Source organism: Plodia interpunctella, chromosome 9 (genome assembly GCF_027563975.2).
Source record: "Plodia interpunctella isolate USDA-ARS_2022_Savannah chromosome 9, ilPloInte3.2, whole genome shotgun sequence".
Taxonomy (NCBI): domain Eukaryota; kingdom Metazoa; phylum Arthropoda; class Insecta; order Lepidoptera; family Pyralidae; genus Plodia; species Plodia interpunctella.
Window position 1 is genome coordinate 2,914,837 of NC_071302.1, and position 23,069 is coordinate 2,937,905.

At 33.0% G+C, this 23,069-nt stretch overlaps 1 protein-coding gene across 3 annotated transcripts in view; it reads left to right on the top strand.

Annotated features, from left to right (window-relative positions):
- Positions 1–4,705: 4,705 nt before the first annotated feature.
- Positions 4,706–23,069, top strand: part of LOC128672234 (uncharacterized) — a 28,960-nt gene continuing 10,596 nt past the window's right edge. For 2 of the 3 annotated variants that reach the window (XM_053749246.1, XM_064436132.1), the window contains exon 1: positions 4,706–4,903. The gene's annotated coding sequence lies outside the window, so the exon portion shown is untranslated. Of the gene's footprint in view, positions 4,904–19,281; positions 19,298–23,069 lie in introns of those variants that run through there. The other variant, XM_053749244.1, reaches the window with a different exon arrangement.

Sequence of the window (23,069 nt, forward strand, 5' to 3'; positions counted from 1 at the left end):
TGCTATTTTTTTTCACGACTTTAATAAGTCTTCAAACCGTGTTGAATTTTTATAGAAAAGATAAAAATATATGACCCATCATCGTGCATTTAAGAACATTGTTCAGATTGGTGGAGCAGCATTCATTTACATCTTTCATCTGCCATCTATTGTACCTCCCTATATTTTATATTCCTTTTTATTATAGGACATCACTAATTTTAATATTTTATGTTATTTACTTCATATAATTATCTCTCATTTTTAATTAACACACAATAAGTTAAAATTACAAATTAAAACTAAATTATAAATACTAAATTAATTTAAATAAAAGAAGGCTGGCGACAATTCCTCCTTGTATGGCCAAACTCAAACGTTGGCCAAAATAGTCACCAGCCCTTTATTATATGGCACACAAAAATCACTGTTTCTCGTGTAACATAAATCATATCACTGGTTAACCAGGACACGTGGAATATGCGAACACTCGGAAAACAGCTCGGCAAATCGAATCAGCCGCATGCGAAGATAAAACACAATTAAAGGCAACTCACTGATTAGCGAGAAACCTTGCTGAGTGAACGCCTGTGGTACAAGTCTTGAGCGAATTCCAACTCATGAATTTGATCAATTTTCTTTTCTCCACAAACTTGCATCCCTTTTTACTTAAAATTCGCTGTCCTGTCTGTCTATTTGTCCATCAACCGTGTAAAAGTTACACAGTAGATTTTCACAGTTGCTTTTAGAATAAAAAAAATTATAGATAATTAGAAGGATAAAGTTGATATAGGTAATGGTACGGAACCCTATGGAAAATAGACCAAACGTTTAAAATTTTTTCAGCAACCAGGTGTTGAGACTGAAAGATGTTTAATTATATTTCATTATTAATGCTATAAGATGATAAAAAAAAAACCTAATGTATGTTGACTAAACTATATATTTTTTTTTCAGATTTAACAATTATTGTAAGTACTATGATTTACAAAAAATCGCTACATTTTGAAACTTATACCGCTTACATTATTAAGGCCTTTTACATAGCGATGTCTGATGACATGTTAACACAATGTTAACACAAAGTTTCTTACATGTAAAAGAAAGTTTTCAAGATTCCTCTCAAAAAATTCTAACGACACAAAATTTCACGTAAGTTCACCTTGTGATGACTTGACACTATGAAAGTGCTTATTTGCTTGAATAGTCACAAATTGCCGATTGTTCGTGTTGACATATGGCTACATACTTAATATATCACAAAATAAAGGGTCTTGACTTGACTAGACTTGACAGTAGTGTGAGCATAATAGTTTTTAAAGACCACCACTTGCATCCGGTGAAGGAGAACATCGCGAGGATAACTGCACACTGGTTTACAGTTTAAGTTCGCTAACACTAGCGTATGCGATTACCTACCACTGGATATGTTAGGTAGTCGCAAAAGTCATACCAGATGCCTTTAGACGACTCGAATAAAATCTGACAGTGATAGAAATTAACACACTCGAAAAAAAAGCCATCGTCAGGCATTTTATTGTTTAATATAAAACAAATGAAGCCAAATATTTTGTTAACTTTTCCATTTAATCACGTGGTCGATTACATTAAAATTATGCTGACAAAACATGAGCATTGTTAAAGTACGTTGAAGATTAGTTAAGACGTTTTTAATTAAAAAACTAATTAAAAAGTATAGTTAACAAAAACTGGGTCAAAGGTTAAATTTATAATGTCTTCACTAGTCTATAGGATACGAGCGTGTGAATAAATTTCAAGGTTTCTTTATTTTTATATTTTGTTAGAGGTCAAAAACCTCTGCGTCTATTTTTTTATTGGATGTATTTGATGCCTATGTCTATCTTACGGCTAAACTCCGAAAGTGAATATATATATATATATATATATATATATATATATTTATTACAAATAATTATTTTGACAAATAATAATGTTATTTAATAAATAAAATCTAAAAATGTAAACTGTAAATACAATTTACTGCATGAGAATGATCGATTTATTTATGTTTATGTTTACAAAATATTACTTTACGTCATTATTCATGCATAGTACAGTTTAACTTCTATGATCAAGTACTACCTAATAGGCGTAAATTTTTATTTCAATAATAATAATTGGATATATCCGTAGCAATTAATATGCACTATTAGTTGAAATGCATATAATAAAATGAAGAAAAGTCTCATAAAAGTAATTGCTTACGACGTATAATGATCTATTTTATAGATTATTAAGTAAAAAATAGTTTCTAATGAATTGATTCACGCTACTCGATTCTCGATACTCGCATGTTTTGCATATCGATACATCGCGTGTCAATTGTTCCGCTACAACCGATTAGCGACAGGTATAATTATTACTTCGAGGGGAAAAGTTGAACGCGAACGATGCGGCTTTTTATGACGAGTATGTATTTGAGATCTACCATGTGTAGTCGAACTGAGTGAAATCATCCACTATAAGGTAACACTTGGCACTGATATCGCCAAGTGTTACAAATTTATTTGTTAGACAAAATAAAAAACTCCCGACTTTCAATATTCATTTCATTAATTTCATTTAAAGAATTTGTGTAGTTGTCTTGTATATTGCAACTACATAACGATGAACGTAAACCATTAATATATATTCAGTAGTAATATTTACTTCAGTACTTCGTCATTAGAACGTTATCATTAAATGTCTACTGTTGAAAGACTATAAATAGTATAAACCTACACGAAAATGACACCCAATGTTATAAATGTATATGATATACATTCGAGAACCGAGAGTAAGGGACATTCTCACTGACATATTACTGCGTAAGTGTGATTAACACGAGAAGTCAGGCGGGATAAGCGATACACATTTAAGTTGGTTCAAACTATGGATTGTCGAGGTATTGTGGATTTACTTGTAACAGAGCACGTAAATGTAATCTTATTCTTTTTGCAATATGAAGAATCAGACGTCAAATTTTAGTCTATGACCCAGACTATTCAGATCAGATATTTGACGACCTCTATGGCGCAGTGGTAAAGTGCATGCCTCTGAACCGAGAGGTCCCGGGTTCGGCCCTCGGGATTTTTGACGACCTCTGTGGATTAATGGTCATCATGCCGGACAGCTATACTGGAGGTTCCATGTTCGAATTTTGGTCATATCTAGATATTTGCAAGTCGTAAAGATCAATTAACAATAATGTTGCTTTCTGTTTGTGAAAGAATTTTGGGAATCGTTAGAGTTTTTAGTTTCAGATACATCAAACTTAAAACACTTTCTCATTAGTATAGATTAATATCAATTAGACGTCCAGGCTTCGCTCAGGTAATAATCATATTAAATTATAATTTTATAAATATATTAATTTCTTAGCTAATATTAAAAAATATTTTAACATCATATGGCACATTAGATGAAGTATTAGAAAGTATTATAGTTTTCCATTTTATAATGTTCTCGGACGAAACATTATTTTAATTACTAAATACGCTGGCCCCTGTCCTAAATCACATTTTTCACACACATTTCTACGAAAAACATAGCGATCAATACTGAAATATATATGTATGTTTTACTTTGTCCATTTTTCACGTCAAAATAGAGCATTGGATTGAGAGGATTGGGTGTGGTCATAGTTTGAGTGCTGGAGAATGACACTGGCTACTGTTTTTCCCGGACAACAGTATACATACATAACTATAATATATTTTGCTCATCATGATATGGCGAAGTTTCATTACAAAACCATCTACTTTCGAACATTACCGTTTTAAATCAGAGAAACTGGACTGGATTTAACTTTGTATGATATGCATAAGACCTTTCACTCGGCTAAGTTTTAACATTGTCAATTTAATTACTACAGCTTGTGAGATGTAAATTACTCTTTCCTATGGAGAAATTGAATATAATTTTGTTGAAAAATTTCAGTATGAAAACGATAGTGTTTCTAATTTAATCCTACTAATATTATAATGCGAAAGTCTGTGAGTATGTATGTATAAAAAAATATCAAATACTTGTGAAAATCTTTTTTATACTTTAAACGATTTGAATGAAAATCTGACACATGTGACACTATACAGTACCTACCTAGAACATTGTAAAAGTCATGTAATGAAAATTTATTGTGTAATTAACCATGTTAGGCACGCTGTGAGATATTAAATTAATAAACAATAATTACTTATTTTATATAATGTTACGTTATTTTCCTGTAAATCTCTGTTTAATCAACTTTGAGAAAAAAACGCTGTTGCAATCTAACAATGATGTCATTGCCGCAAACAGCATTCTAATCAGTGTAATCAAGCCACGCCACTCCCCATTTCCTTACTTGCTTACACCACAAAAATAACTCCAAACACTCTCAACAAAGACTATAATAACTCTTGTAACACTTAAACGTTTTGTACTTAACCACGGTGACAAAACGCAACAAGAAACAGTTTAACTCACAAATATTACATATAGTTAAAAACTGTTACGCAAAAATGTGTGACTTGTATTTAGGCAAATGGATTCGGAATTAGTCTAGCTCGATTATCCAGAACATAACTTGCACTTTCGTTACAAATGACCAAGACTACTTTCTCCAAGTATCGTGTTGACGCCTCCATAGATTCTCTGTCTGTTATAGCTACTCCGGGTTTTTTTAATTTCATTTAAAGTGACGTCAAAGCATTGTACACACGTACTTGCTTACAGCTTCGATGGCTCTCGAACTGTGGTCATTTGCGTTCTAACATAAGAAGAACGCGCCCGCGTCTACCGAAAACCATTTCCACGCGCGTTTACGTTTAGTTACCGACTTATATTGACTAAAACATATATGTTAAGGTTTTGTTATCAGTTATCGAATGTTTTTGTGCGTGGTTTGAGTGGGTCCTGGAATATGGAGTGTAATTAGTAAAAGGTGAGTGGGTTTTATGATTATAGTGGTTTGTTTGTGTTGTTGAGTCGGCATCGATGGTCGGATAAACTAAATCCCAGTGACTAATAAAACCGGTGTTGTGTTGCAACGAATAGTATTAGGTAAATAGGTAAAAATCGCACAGATTGAGCCCCAGGTTAAATTCAAGTCTTTTGTAATGGGATATTAACTCAATGGGTCAAAATTTGAAGAATTTGATGGATTAATTTCGGTGATATTTTTTTTGTTGGGAATTTTTTTCAAATCGTCATTTTTGTCATCTGAGTGTCTTCCCGGTTACATCCTCAGCCATTGAGAATCGGTTTCTAACATATACTACTTATAGGTAAATATCCAAGACCAGTTTAATCTAAAAAATATCATTTTACCTTTTAACCTGCCCGGGGATCCAAACCGGGACCTCTGCTCTGACATGAGAGTACGGCATGATAACCATTAAGTCACAGAGACCGTGTAATTTGTTAAAGAGAAGTTTTATTTCTCTTTGACTGTCCCTTTGGTTGTTCAGCTTATTTAGCGAAAGATAATGAAGTTTATAATATCATGTAACTTCGTTGGCTCGGCCACGTGGAGAGGATCATGAAGGAGTGTTAAATTAGCTAAACTGCCCTTTTACTGTAGAACGTAGATAAGGTATAAACCAATAAAATAATAAATATTAAAATATGAGACATTTCGATCTTACTAATATTATAAATGCGAAATTAAGATTGTTTTTTTTTTGTTATCCCTTTACGCTCTATGTACTGAGCCAATTTTCTTGAAATTTTGCAAGACATAATTTTGTAGGACATAAGGTACCTTGCATCCCGGCAAAATTACGTGGGCGGAGCAGCAGGCAAAAACTAGTAAGAAATAAATAATAGCAAATGTATAAATTCTCTATTCTGTATTTTAATGATTGTTCATATTCTATGATACTTAAGGTACAGATAAGTTCAAAAGTTTATGGTATTCTATATTATTTTTGGAATAGGTACATACATAAATTTATGATCTCGCAAAATGTTTCTTTGTATTATATCTAACAATAGCAACAAAAAGACTAGTCAATTTGTAAGTATACTTACAAAAATGGCATCATTTCCTTTTTTAACACATCTTTAGAATTTACACTTACCTATGTATGAATGGACGCGAAAATTTTGTAAAAGTGTTTGTGAAAAGATTTCAATAGATGCTAATTAAAGTACAGCCGACATGACAAGTTTCTTTGCATTGGCCTGTATATTGGTGAGGTTGACGATGAATTTTAAGTTATATGTTGATCAGCATATTTTATTTTAAGGTAAGTAAGTTGGTAGGCGATTTATTTAACGCTCAAACAAGAAATTATTAGAGGATATTACTTTATGCTCTAGAGCTTAAAATCAATTTAATTGAAAAATAACAAACTTTACGAGCATTAGAAGTGAAAAATAATTTTCCTTGGCCAAGACACCGAATTGAAGCCGAAATATTCAAAAATTCTTATAGTTTATTGTATGACTGCGTCAGTCAAAGTTTTTGTACAGATTACAAACCAAACCGGTTTGCCGACAAGAAATTTCAAATTACCGGTCATCATGCCATCTATTGAGGCGACCACTGTACCATCACGTGCAATAGGTATACACTCGGTTCTTATTCTAATGTGATATAGTCTAAAATTGACTGCAGATAGATCAATGCACGTGACTGTACATGAAGGACTATAATTCTGAATATCATATATGTATTTACTTACTAAAAATGTTGTATTGAATCTGTTTACCTTTCATGATACTGAGATGGTTTTAAATGGATCTCATGAACGCGACGACAGCTGATAGGAAACAAGAGCATTTCCATGGAGGATTAACGTCGGGCAAGCGGCCAGTTGTAAAATCACATCCGAATCTTCAATATGAATCTGAGTTTAAAATGATGACGTTATTTTATACGCTGACCTCCGGGCTTCGCGGCCTCACAGCCCGAACGAAACTGTGAACACGAGGCGAAGAGAAATGTATATTGATCCATAAAAATTTACTTTAGTCTGAAAAGTTCATACACACACCGCAGCATACATCATACATCATACACGATATATTATTATCGAAACCAAGAGACATAGTACTTAAGTACAGTCAACCAGCAGATCAACCTAACCAAATTCATTGCAAATTCGCCCCAATCACCATCACAATGAGGTCCATCCAATGATTGAAATTATTGAAATATCATTAACATTCCCATCTCACTGTAATCATAATGCTATAACATCGTAACCTTGAGAACGAGGTGCATTCGGAACATACCAAGCAGTAAAAGCTAACGGTACTTTGTTCCGTTTCGATTAAAATTGAGACAACTACTTACTTAATTCTAGGTTATCTGTATTTACAGATAAATAATAAAAAAAAGATTCATATTTTAAATTTCCGTTTCAGAACTGGCTGGAATAAAAAACAAACTTAATTTAAAAGTAGATAAATTTAAAAAATGTTCCTTTTTATCAGTCACTTTTTCCAGATGATTTTATAATTTAAGTCTAGAAATCAAAGAATTAGAATTACAGATTCTCGTTCAAAGATCCAATCGATGAATGAGTTCACTCTATAGGTGACGTAGTATTAGCTTTATTCATTGCAATGAAGACATAATAAACAGTCTACCTGTATCTTTATGCCTAGACAGAGCCAAGAGTCGCCTGACTCGAAAGCCATGTTTCAGCCAAAAATTCCATAAAAAATAAAAACTGTAAAGTTCGATATAATATTTAAAATTTTGCCGATAATAAAAAAAACAATAGCATGCAAATTGGCGAAAAGTAATTAAGTTTAATAATAATAAATGTGAAGCACGATATATTCGAGAGTAACAATGACTTTCGAGTGATTTAAAGCAAGACTAATTTCGTTCATTCAAAAAATATAAAGGTCATTGCCATAGAACATTTAATTTTATTGCATGCTGTTGATTATGTATTCTATGAAAAAAAAAAAAATTTTGTTATATCTTTAAATTACCTCCATTTTTTTCATAATTCTTAATTTACTTCCCTAATATAGGTAACATTTTCCTTAAATTTTTAATTCAGTTTTCAAACACTTGATTTCATTGTAAAATTTTGCGGTAACCCATCTTCTTTCACAAAGCATCGTAATTGCTTAACTCGATAGGTTGGTAGCGTGAAAGTAGGCTAATTACTGATAGATATTTCATTTGCCTTTATTTTGCCCAAAGATTTATGATCTTAAAGTGTATGAGTTAATGACAGTTCGATTCATCTTTGCATTACGTCTTTATGTATGATTGTATTTCGGAAATTTTGATTAAAGTCGAAAAAAAGCGAGATGTAATTATTTCAACTATTTTTTTTTTGTGTGTGACAAAATCTAAAATTGTATGCTTTTGTTTTTATATCAATGCACGCGACTGTACCTACCTACTTAAAGATCAATGTGCTTCTTTTTAAGATTAAATCTAGGTACATTATTAGCATAAGATAAATGTTTTTTTAAAATGTAACTTTGACCTTTATGTATTCATTCATTCATTCACCTTCGGAGATAATGGATACATAAGGAGGCTAAAAATATTACATTAAATTTGAGTTTTTAGTTAAATAAAAGAGTAAATGAAACGAAAAATATACTATAATAATATACTCTTGACTAAAAAAATACTTTGAATCAATTGCTAAGTTTAAGTAATGATTAATTATCCACAAATGGATTCATATATGTTGCATCCTGATTCTATTCGGATTCACTGATTTTGAAGTAGAAAAAAATTGATTTGCTGCTTAGATACGAAAATATTTATCTTTGGTTAACATATTAAATACATCTACAATAGTGGATGTAATACATTCGATGTGAAGCTTCTCACTTTTATCGCAGACAGGGTGTATGTCAAACCTAACCACTGGGTAATTCAGTCTACAGTGTTCTAACAATTGAGGTTAGTATTTCAAATGCTCAGTATTAACTTGAGGAAAGATCTGATCTAGCACGTTTAAGCTTTGAGAAAAGGTTTCTCTAAAGCAAAAAGGTTTGACCGTCTGACTTTTTGTCTACCGTCTGTGTTTTCTTTGTTATTTATCGGAGAATAACATCTTGAAACCGAATCTGATGATAATTTATTTGTAGGTATAAAAAGTAATGACTAACAAGATATATAATAATCTAAATAAAATACATTTGTTAGAATATACTTTAAAAAACTACTCTCGATTTTTTTAAGATTTAAAAAGTAATAGTTCTTTTAAATGCAGGTACAATCAAATACATAATCACTCATTAAAAACACCTATGCGATGATAATAAATTGCATCCAATTTGTGCGTCTTGATGTGCTGTCCTATAACCTACAATGGTACAGTCGACCACACATTAACCTTGGATAGGTTGATCCAAATTCACTGCAAGTTCGCAAGGTAATTTAATATGCTGTTTACTTTACATAGCTATCTTAACAATGTATTTCCATCCCACTACGAGCGTGCTAGATTAAACGGTACAAGATATAAACTTATCAGTTCGGAAAACAAAAAGAAATTCTAAAAACATCATTAAGAGGTGGTCATAAAATTTTGAGATATTTTTGAGTCATAACCGCCCACTTAACGCCTTATAACCATTGTTCAGATTGGTAGAGTGATCTAGCAGTAACAAGCATGGTAAATGAATAGAGAGAGCATGCATGCTATGGTTTTGTCAACACAGAAAGTTGCCTAAACCTGTTTATAAATTAGTAAATGTATGTATAGATCGATACAATCAAGATATTTTCTCACTCGCCCAATGTAAACGAAGCCACAACAAACATGCAGAGTATTCACCTCAAAATGCCGTTAAAATCTACGATTAGTAACTGGTACAATGATCTTGTCAACTTACTGAGAGAGTGCGCATGCTCATAAGATTTTTTTCTAATCGAGGATCAAGCTTCCACGTTAGGTACTTTATTGACACTTCGTCGGTATGTTGAAACTCTGTTGAATCAAGTATAATAAATAATTTAATTTGCTCGATAGCATAATAATAAGCCCGCAGGGCAGCTTGTGGTGAGCTATTGGGGAGTAGCGACCCCACGGACCTGAGTACTCCCAGGGGAGGCCCCTGTTCCTCACCTCCGCCTTCCTTCCCTAAGGTCGGAGTGGAAACCGAGAGGTAACAGGACCACTACCTCTGGCTTGCCTTCACCGGCCGGCCAGAGTGGAGTCGCGAGAGCTATATGCTCGAAGGGTGGAAGTGTAAAATGTCATAACGCCGGGGGCGTCTGACTGGATCACCATGATTTCGCGCCCCGCAGACTCACCTCTCTACACCCTTAGCCGCCCATGCCAATGTTGCCCCTTTGTCGCCAATCGCGGCGACTGATTTGAGGGGCTCATCCAGTGAGCGGCGAGTCACCACCTGCCACTGAATAGTCAGTTATCATGATTATGGCAGGTGACCGAACTCTTTGCAATAGCCTATTCTCAGTCCATCCAAATTTCATTCGACCAGTACTTCTATCCATTATTCTGCAATAGTTCACACTCCCGCCGAGACCTGCTCATGGGCATATCATTTTATTGGTAAATCCGCGAGCGGGTTTTGGCAGGAGAACTACATAACATCAAAACTCTCCAAAGGGCTCTACGTGTTGGATCCATATCCCCACGCGAGCCTCTCAAAGGACCGGACTTAGTGCCGTGAATTTTTAAAAGGAGATACATAATAATAATAAATCATTTTTATTTCAGGTAATAACATAAGTACAGTATAAAAAACCTAATACAAATGCCAATATTATAACTACCTTACACACTAACATACATATAAATAAAATGTTCTTAAAACTAGGTCACACGTAGTGTCGGCGACGTGTGGCGCACTCCTCGGAACCTCCGAAACACTACTCCCTGCGGCCAGAAGTCCTCTTTCATGAATTTCTCCAGATGATGGGAATTGAAGTTCACTTTGTGGCGAGATGTCAACCGCTCGACCCGGAGAGTGAAGTTGGACTTCTTCAGCACGTAGTCTACGACATCCTCCTCCTTCGTAGACCAGTACAGGCGCGACACATATATAGCTCTATAATATCTATTAAAATTCAGCTAAGGCACTGCAGTGACTATTGTCTGAGTAAAATAAATGGTTGCATTGTCAACTTTGACGTTAACTTTAAGGTGCGCAGAAAAACGTAAAGTAGGTACACCATTTTATCTAAACGTCAGTAGCGCGCCGCGCCGGTTAAAAACAACAAAAACAAATTTGACGGTGCACTCGCAACTCAAATCAAAATTTGACAATATTGTCATTATTCCTAGACCACATAAATAGTTGTACAGTAGTCAACTTTGACGTTAACTTTAACGTGCGCAGAAAAATGTAAAGTGTGTTGTCATATTATTCCTAGAAGACCTACTGATTTAAAAATATGAAAGCCGGCCATTGGATCCTGCCGATAGATTTTGGCTATCTGATTAAATTTATATTGAATTGAATTGAATTTATGCTCTATTTCTTAGTAAAAATGATAAAAATCCGTTTAAGTAACGATAATTTACGAAACACACTTGTAAAATTCAATAGCTCATGTTCTGACAAATATTGTATTTGCACTGATAACTTATCTACTGGTTGTATTTAATGAGCAAATGCAGCCAACCCATAGCTAAGTAAACAATACCATAGTTATAGTTAGTCATTATTACAGAGGTACAACTGTATGGAAAAAGTACACAGTACCTAACTAGGATGGCGAGAAATCGACTATGTATTTAAAAATAAATTAATAAAAAAATAAAAAAAACAGCCAGCATTTTGTCTGAAAGAATAATTTCGTTATATTTCAAAGTAAAAGATCTTGTGATATGTATTTTCAAAATGTTTATGATAACAATTAATTTGATACCCGTGGTTATATTGAAAACAAATGTATTTTTCATCTCACAGCCGCCAAAAGAAAATAATACACAAAATATCACTTACCTATAAATCTAAATGCATGATTTCCGTCTTATTTTAAAATCGATTTCACGGATTTGACCTGAATCGATAATCGTATAAAAACGTCGTATTGAATGAGAATTTTGAAAATTGTAGGTTATGTCCGACTGTCTGTTATCGCATAGTATTACTGAAATTGTTCGTTGTTAGCCTATCACAGATATCTATTGCACAAACAGTTATTCAATTCAATGGTTTATTCAACTTATGATGATTTGAAAACACTTTATCGAAGTCAAAAATTTACATGAAACTAAGAGTACCGCCTTCTCGCTTCTTTCTTTCAAAAATAATAATATTAAAACCCGGACGTACTACATTACCTGGAAGGTATAAAAAACTAGTAAATTGTAAAAATTTCACACTCCCATTACGTAGCTAACCATTTTCTGTACAATTACTCACCTAGAATTTTCTTAGATCTATAAAAATGTAATGAAATTTTCTATCGCTTCTTCTACTATAAGAATAGCGCACGGAATCTTATCCATGGAAATTACAAAAAATGTTCAAGGCAAATATAACCGCCTTCAAAATTTTTGCGCGGCAAAAAATTATGACTTTGATAATCATTATACTTTTTATTATAACACGAGTTTGTTGTTTTGATCGACTGTTATTTGCCAATCCATACTAATATTATAAAGAGAAAAGATTTGTATTTTTGTTTGTAATGAATAAACTCAAAAACCGACCGAGGGACCGATTTTGATTAAATTTGGCATAGAGATAGGCGAAATCTTCAAGAGTGACACAAGCTACTTTTTATTATGGTCTTAGCCGAGTGAAACCGTGGCGGGCGGCTTGTAAAAAATAAAGATAGTTCATATATCATACCAGTTCGCGGCAGTCATTATATCTGTGACATAGCAGACGAACCAGGAGTGTCCCTTGCGCTGGTACGGCCATGTCTTGCGTACACCGGCAAAAAACGTACGGAACAAATGTATATATCACGCCCGCCTGACTCTGACAGAAGAGGCTTCGTGTCTTCAAAGATGATATGCGTGCCAATGAGATCACAACTATAGGGATAGGGATGAGCGACGACCGTGCCATGTGCAGACGAAAAGTAGGAAAATGAACCCTGGGCTCCGACACTCAACGGCTGATGAAGAAACCGGGAAGAGGCTCAGATGAGAGAGAGAAAAAGCTAGAGAATGATATAGTTAAGATCGAAATCATATAGTTAAGTTCCTTTTAGGTCCTTAGTCTAACTTCCAAGTCTTCATATAAAAATACACGATGATGATGATAGTTAATTGTCTAAAAATGCTTAGAACTCTAAGCAGATATAATTATAGATTAAAGGACACACTATCTGCCGTGCGAAATGTGTGCGGAGGCAGAAAATATAGAATCAACAAAACATCACGTTCCAGACACAGATGATCATTGATCACGATTGTGTGCTGTTTGCTTTTGTCATTCGATACTCGATTCTTCAGTAGTTAAGCAGTTAAGCGATAAGTGATCAGAGGTAGTGCGTGTTTGCATTTCACTTCTCACCATCGAATCGATTCGAAGTGACAGACGCAGCGAACCAATCATATTGCGCCATTGTGACGCAACAGCAACCACACTACAATGTGATTGGTTCACTGCACTTCGCCCACAGAGGTAGTGCGGGCTTGCAATTCACTTTTCACTGTCGAATCACAGTGAGAGGCAGCCAATAAAACACATTGCGTTATATGTTGTCGAGTCTCAATAATGCCACACACTAATTGGTTGACTGTGTCCCACTTCGAAAAATGTCTAAATTAAAAAGTGATTTCAAACCCACACACCGCCGTTGACTAATAACCTATGAAGAATATTCAAAATAGAATATGTCACACTAAAGAATAAAAAAATCGGATTTAATTAGAAAGTAAATTAATAAAACATCTAACACCACCGTTTTACCATCGGTTTTTGAAATTGAAAATGCAAATGGCAATTGTATCCAATAGACATATAATATATTACAATATCTGGTTCAGCAAAATTTGCAGTACCCTACTTACCACTTTGTTAGTTTTCACTGATAAATGAAAATGTAATGACGATAAAATTGAAATGGTGGCGCTAGTGTGCTGGTTAACTGCAACTTACTGCATAACCTAGCACTTTGTCTGTTTGACACTCCACCGTGAGGAATTTACGTTTTTTCTTTCAATATTGAGTATTGAGTTATTCTATTTATGCCTGAGAAAGTTTATCGGCCGTCAAATTTGAATTTAGGAGAATGACACACTAAGAGTGTGTTACACCAGTCAACTTTGACGTTAACTTTAAACCTGCGCGCTACCGCCGCCGATAAGACAAAATGGCGTACTTTGCGTTGTTATGCGTTGGTTAAAGTTAACATCAAAATTGACTGGCACCCTTTAACTAGGTACATATTCTATCTTTGGTTAAATTAAATCAAATACTTTTCATAAAAGAAAATATTTTCATTAAGTCGCTAAGTATATTAAAATATACAAAAACGTATCAAGTCAGCTATGAAAATCAAGATAAACAGCAAAAAATACTTAGGAGTAATACCAAAGCGATAAAATGTTAATTATAACAACATTGTATTGAATTGATCAAGAAGAAAATACTAATTATTCTAGAAAAAAATAATAATCGATGTGATCGATTAATTTCTATGTTAATTTAACTTCTGTTTATCGTGATTGCAGACAATCACATATAATGTAAGCACAACATTTTTCACTAATTTCTTATTTAAGAAGACTAATTACTTAAGAAGAATAATATTATTCGAAACTAATATAGCAAACAAGACAATCTATTAGCATTTCGGAATGACCACTGCTGAGAAGCAATGCCGAAAGGAACTCATTTTAAACTGTCTTGGTCTGTCATGTGAGAAGAAATGAAAGTTCTATCTCTCATCTCCACATATTAGGGTTGCATTCGGGGCTGCGACACCGCGAAGCCCAGGCTTATCGCGGTTTTTTTATACGCTGAGTCCAGAGTCAGCGTATAAAATAACCTTACAGTTTTTAAGATACGATATGATTATACAACCGGCCGCCGAGACGTCAACCCTCATTAGGAATATTATTGTTGCCTATCAACCGCCACGGGACAAAATGGAATGGTACTATTCTAAGGCATTGTGGTTCACCGCACACTATATTAGGCTTACAATTAAAGTTATCACTATACAGTTACACTATACACTTACACTTACACAGAATACCTATAAAACAAAGTCGCCTCCCTCTGTCTGTCCCTATGTATGCTTAAATCTTTGAATCTACGCAACAGATCTTGATGCTGGTTTTTTTATTAGATAGCTTGATTACTGATGAAGATTTAGGTATACCTAAACCTTCATCAGTTCACTTCATAATTTATTATGGTTTTACTCAAACGAAGCCGGGCCGAGCTGCTGGTTAAGTAATTAAGAATGTCTAACCTTTACAAATTAAATAATGGCTAGCTGCGCTCCCGTGGAAATTTCATAAAAATTACCCTATGTGTCATTCCAGGTTATATTCTACCCGTGTACCAAATTTCATAACAATCCGTCCAGTAGATTTTGCTACAAAGTAACATACATCCTCAAAAACTTATAATATTAGTTGTATTTATAGTTTTAGGGTCTTTTTTCAGTTTCAATATTTTCACTTCGTAATTTAATCCAGATTTCTGTTGTAATAACATACTGTGTCGATTATTCAACCCACGTAATAGACACAATACATAATCGAATTAGCTGGATACCAGGTTTTTTGCTTCCACACACATAAATGGCAAATCCTTCATTGTTCTCTATCACGCGACTGAAAACGAAAGTCGATTTTAAACTGTATTGTATTTGTGTAATAGCTGCAATTGGTTTAAAGTGATACAAAATAGAATAATGCTTTTGTTACTTAATTGTTATTTTTTTGATAAGATATAATTCATAACAACACCACCACGGGCACGTCTACGGGTAGTTAGTCTACTGGAATAGGACCACTCCATTATCCTCCTGGTGGATGTCGTAGGCGAATATGGTACACATAGCCTTAATAGCTGATAGGAAACAACAGCACTCCCAGAGAGAGTTGACGTCAGGCATGTAGCAACGCATAAAATCACAGCCAAATCTTCAAAATTGTAACGTTTATTTTTTACCCTGACCCTGGGCTTCGGGGCCTCACAGCCCCAAAAGGAAACTAGCAATGAGTGATCGAAGACACAGATTAAACATTAAAGTAGATTCTTCAACAGAGGATTAAACAATAAAGTAGATTCTTCAACAAATGTTTAATCTCATATTACTATTAATAGTCGATTCTCAATCAGTTCACACAATGGCTTAACCTAAATTCCATTTAACTAACCAATTCGACTAAACCGCAAATTCGATATAATGCAATTGAATTTCCAATATCGATATTAGTCGAGAGCAAATCTACACATAGTAATCACTAATCGCATTATGATTAGTAATTATAATTACCGAATCAGAGATAGCAATCGAATATAGAACTTAATCGATGCTTTCGCCGGGTATTGGAAAACGATTAAACGAATCGCTATTCGTGATTTGAATCATGAAATGATACTTATGTTTACTATGTTGTGATTAAGTGATTCAGTTATATCGATTTTAACTGGTTTGTTTTGTAGAGACTTAGATCCAAAATCCAATCAGCTATTTTCTTTGAATAAATATGGACCATTCTATATCATCCCGTGGATGTAGAAGTACTAGGTGACTAAGGCTTAAAAAACCCTAAACTGATATTAGGCAACACTAGCCTTACCAAAGAGAAATGACGTCAGGCATGCGCTCGATCGTAAAATCGACGCTAAATCGAAATTGTATGGTTTATTTAAAGGGAATCGTAGTCGAGAATGATACCACATTTCATTGACATTCCCTAAAAACAAAGGAATGTTATGTAGGTAGGTACCTATATAGTAACTCACTATTAATTTTGAACCAAAACTAAATTTTGGATATGATGGCATCTTTAATACATTCCATACATGTTCATTTCCGAAGACCTCACTCCAATGTGTCTTTTAAATTTTTTCAACATATATTTAAAGTCTGTTGGTATATTATATACAAATTTTAAAGATGTCTATTTTTGATTCGCAATAAAGTTATATCTAACAAACAGTTTATAAATCATAACACCGTATTAGAACGTTTTGACACGGTTATTGACAGTTATAAATTTCCCTCTGCAATGCTTTGCATCTATTAAACGTCAGTGATGAATAATGTTCACATGAAATATGCACCGAGAGCCCAGTTAAATGATTATGCCACTACCAGAGTGGACATCGGCCGCCCGCCGAGCCGCAAGGAATTATATCTTTGTCATATGAAACATAAATAATATTATTTATATATTATTTATATATTTCAGTGTGTTAATTACTTATTAGGTACTAACTTTAATTAGTTTCAGATTTTATTCAAATCGCTTAAAAAGCATCTGATATGATCTGAAAATAGAATTGTGAAAAATGGAAATATTTATTTCTTTAGTTTTATACATACATTTTAAACATAACATGATCTTTGTTAACAACTACTAAAATAGTTGCTTGTTTGTAAATTATACCTTGTTATTCAAATGATTATATTACAAAAGGAAATATTCCACAAAATTTCACCTCTCGTATGCGTATTACAAGAAAAAGTTTCGAACCATATGATAGAGTCGAAAGCGAAACGTAACATTTATATTATACTGATTTTGCTTTAAAAAGTGTTCTGTAATTATAGAACAGTACAGTGAGCTATACTATTATCTTTCATCTATGTTACCATGAATATTATGTAGATTAACACCACAGAAAGTCCACTTTCCTGACTACTAGTTTTGTACCTTCACAGAAACTGAATCTTTGTGTATAAAAAAAAAAACAAATTAAGCTATATTTATTGCGTATAGTTTAAAACAAAACTATTACAATTAGATATAGTTACACAAATCGTACCTATTCTTATCATAATAATTGATCAAGAACACGTGCGTGGAAAAGCATTAAATATGATTCTGTGAGTTGTTATGAATCTTGAGCATAGTAATGAGTAAGTGTAGTTACTATTTACATATTAATATGAATAGAAAAAAGACTAAAATATGGTTAGATTTATTATAGTTATTTCAAATCGTCTCCAAAGTTTCTATTAAGTATATTGAATTGATTTGAAACTAATACTAATAATAAACAGACTTCTAATGCCGGATGAAAATAAACAGGAAAACATTGCATATTTCTTTAGAGAGACTTACAAAAAAATTACATGCTTACGGTAAACAATAAATAGTTTAGTAATAATAGTTTTTTTTTTAATTCCTCAAATACTCTCAGAGACATCGACTTAGCAAGCAAGTAGGTCACAAACACAGATGACAATCTGTGAAATAATCTTTGACATTATGTTCACGCCAGCTAGCGCGACTAATTTTGTCATGCGTAGTTATTCAATGGTATATAAGATTTGGATCTTATCTCGTACTTCCAAACTCTCGGGATTTAAAGGTTGACGGTATCTTGTTATTCCGTTTTATTTATGCACGGCTTTCTCTAATTGGAATAGATATTAGACAAACAAAAAAGCAGTATTCGTTTCGGAAATATATTTACAATGATACTTGCGACGTGAACTATAAAGTGAATAACCAAAACAAGTCTTAATTCATTTCATGTTACTGTGTTATTGGCTGCGTCCTGGGGCTCACCTACCGTAGAAATTTCGGGATAAAAAATACCGCAAAAGTACCCTCAAGCTATTTCAGATACTATACCAGGTATTCCACGTTTAAGTTATAATTTATTTGCAAACGTGTACTTACATTTTGTTGTAAGTATATATAATATATAGCAATATAAAATTAACATACATAATTCATATATTAAACAAAATTTTAGACATAAATATAGTTGTATAGTAATAGGATAAAAAACACGTATGTATACCAAACTAAAAAAAAAATGTTTAAGTCTAAAAATAAAGCGACAAAAAATATTCGAAAGCAAGTAAATTTTTTGCGTTACACCTGAACAATCTTTATCTTATCGGCATATGGAATGTCACATTCAATCTGTCAAATACTATACTTATAATGGCCTGTCCCTGCTTATTTCAAGTAACACATAAACCTTCCTCTTGTATCATTCATTCATCATCTATTAAAAAACTCCGTAGCGTGGTTTTAAAGATCTAAGCATACATAAAGACAGAGGGAAACATTTAAGCATTTTCCCAGATTACACATTGTTTGTTCCGCTCAACTATACAACGTTCTACAACACACAAGAAACACTTAGATATTTATGACAACACTTACCCACGAGTGACTGATTATGATATCATGATAACAAAATACAACTCAAGGCAGTTTCTTTATATCTTCCGAACTATACACGGGAGTAGACATCGTTACACCAAGTACTATCAATTAATACATTTTTTATTACCATAGCGTTAATTATAACTGAATTCGTATTTGGTATTTAAATCAAACCATAGTGAAAGTGTAAACGTATAACATAGAATAATTGTGTTTTTTGCGGTTGTTATTGGATAAAAGTGTTTTTATACATTGATTCGTTTGAAAAATTAGTGCAGTTCGAGATTTTCATGGCTGAGTTTGGATATTTTTTAGACACACACGTCTTTATCTTCTACAGAACTGTCAGAGTGATATTTTTATATCCCTTCACGGATACTCATACAAACAGGATGAAACAGAAAGTTTCAGACAATGAGGTCACTTAGTTGGTCACGTGAGCTATACTTAATATAGGCTCATTATATATAGGTATTAAGTTAAGTGGCAACAATTTGCGTACTACATAAAATTGCTCTTTTGTTTTGTGTAATTATCAACACACAGAATTTTCCTTGACACGATAAATTACAATAAAAAAGCGCATAATAATCAATTTAATTAGTAAAACGAAAAAATATCTTCGGAGATTTTGTTACAACTATATAAATGATTTTATAACACAGTATTATAGCTTTCCATTGTACAAAATGTAGTTACAGTTTACGATATGGACTTCAGTGGCCCCATCGATTTCTTTTTAGAAAATTAAGCCCTCTATCTCAAATAGAAAACTATAATATTTCTTATAAATCAATCATTTGATGAAGCATAATCTCTTGTGGTATTTTATTTTATTTTCGCTACTGTAATTTAAAAAAAGTTATAAAACTGTGGTAGTTGCTCTAGTCTAGTATGCAGGTTGACCCAGTCTTAATTGAATGAAGAAAGGCCTTGATTGGGAATCGAAGCCATATCTCTCCCCACAGACCATTTAGCATTAATTTTGCCTCTCCCTAACAAATAAATGATCTTTCTAATTTGCCTGTGAAGGCCTAATTTCTGATTGATTTTGATTTTGAAAAAAAGAATACTTGTACTGTAGTTAAACTATTGATAACTTAAACATAACTAAACCAATAAAAAGTCTATATAATAAAAAAAAATTAAACATTGAATTCAAAGAGTTTCTTTTGGCATTTCTTCTCAGCAGTGGTCGTTCCGAGTTTTGGTAAATATTCTCTAATTTAGAATATGACGTGAAAATAGTACGGAGGTCTAGTTTCTGAAGATTATTTCATACCAAATCACACTTTTTGAATCTAAAGCAACCTTCAAGAATTGATCAAGAGCTGGATAACTTGAACAGTTATTATTTCACAACAATACTGTGAGAAGTTTCGTCCCATTCATCTGTATCATTACCACTGTGCGACCTAGAAAATGATCTCACAGTTATTTATATTATTCGACGACCTCGGTGGCGCAGTGGTAAGATTCTTGCCACGGAACCGAGAGGTCCCGGGTTCGATCCCCGGTCGGGTTATGATGGAAAATGATCTTTTTCTGATTGGCCCGGGTCTTGGATGTTTATTTATATATGTATTTGTTATAAAATATAGTATCGTTGAGTTAGTATCCCATAACACAAGTCTCGAACTTACTTTGGGGCTAGCTCAATCTGTGTGATTTGTCCTAATATATTTATTTTTATTTATATTTTATTTATTATTTATCTGATAACTAAACTTAAAGTATGTCATGAGTACACGGGATTGTTACTGAGATTATATGATTTTAGATATTGTAATGTGGACGTGAACCGTGAAGCGGCGGTGGTGTAATTGTTAAGAGCCTTTTAATCCTGTGGATCGATCGGACCCAGATTCGAATCCTATTCGGGTCACATGATGTATACCCATCTGACTCAGGTATCATTTTCATCGACCACCAATTGCTACCGGTGAAAGAAAACATCGTGAGGAAAACTGGACACTGGTTGATTATTAACTTGTGTGTGAAATGGAAAAGGCAATGTGCATGAGAGAGCGAGAGAGAGAGAGAGAGAGATATAAACAAGTCAATAAAAACTAGACAGGTATTTAAATTCCTTTTTTCTCTGTGCTTACAAATAAAATTTTATTTACATCATTACTAATTTGTAAAAAATATTTTCTAATAAATATGTTTCTCGAAACGTATTTTAATAAAAATAGTAAACTAAATACAATTAACATTTGTTTGATTGTCAACGCCCATAACAAATTATTTGTTAAATTTCTATGCCACATAATTCCCGCGATATACGTAAATTGGAAATATATATTTTATCCAAACTTGTATGTCCAAAACCAAATTCGATTTACGACCGACTGGTAATGTAATAATTTTGCAATCAGAAGCAGAAGTACGGTTCAATATTTGTGAACATTACATTACAAGTTAATTAACTTTATATTCGACGAATGCATTTAAAAATAAAATACTGATACGATATCTATATAACGCGACCGTAAATATATACAATTACTGAATTAATAATGTAAATATCTGTATTGTTAATTATATACTTACCTAATCAGTGATTTCGACGCGAATAACCGATATAAAGTTGATAGTACACTCAGTGTTTTATTTATTTATATTTATTTATTTAGTAGACACTTCGCTGTCGTGAATTTCTCTGACTCACATGGGTGTTAATTTAAAAAAAAACTAGCAATTATTTGAATATGAATTAAGTAGAATTCGCATCTAGAACCTTTCAATCACAGGCGGTCGTCTTTATCATCTAGACATCGGTGATTGATATTCAGAAAAAAATTGTATAAAGGAAGCTATCCTTTATTTTATGATTTTATATTTCTAAGAATTTTAGAATAAATACTAAGAACGGCATTTCTTTACAATTTTTTTTTCCTTTTAAAATTATGTAAGAAAAATCATGTGATTTCGATATTCTAGAAGTCATTCATCGTTCTATCGCATCTCGTTATCAATTTCAAGTGTTTGCGTATTTTGCTAAAATATGGTATGTAATTTAAAATATATATTTTTATTTATCTCGTGGCCTCACAAATTATTTTACAAGTTGATGGATACTTCCGATTGATGGATGTCCCGCTCGATTCCAGATTTTTTTTCATCTCATTATTATTTTCAAAAATAAGTTAAAAAGCATGTGTGACATGTATAACAAATCCATTTTGATAGATAATTATTTTTAGGGTTCCGCGCCCCAACAAGACCCTATTAATAAGACTCCGCAGACAGTATGTCTGTCTGTGCGTCAGTAACCAGGCACCTCATAGACCGTTATAGTAGACAATTTCACAAATGATTTCTGTTGCTGCTATAACAACGAATACTAAAATACAATAAAATAAATATTTAAAGGGGCTTCCATACAACAAAATGTGATATGTTCCGTTTTTATAAATAACGGTACCGAACCCAGAACGTACGGAAAAAATAAAAAAATTATACTTATTTGCAAATTATTACAGAAACATATTAACACGACACCACACTCCATGAAAAAAATGTGTATTTTACATATATGTTATGTGAAAAATATCTTGTTCATGTTTTCTGATTGATTTCAGTCAGATATGCACTTGAGACTCATCATTTTTTAAAACAATAAATGAGATCACGCGAACAAAAACAAATATTGTTTGTTTGTACGGAGAACCGTTACTTTACTCACCATTGTTAACATTTTAAGATAATCAAGTTTCGTAAGAATTTGTCAGACGATCTCATATCTTGAAAGACTCAAATGTTTGATAAAAAATTACTCTAGTATATTTTATCTCTATCGCGCGTATTTGAAAACATAATGATTTTCATTAAATTCAAGCTCGCGCGTGAATTTCTCTGACTTTCACC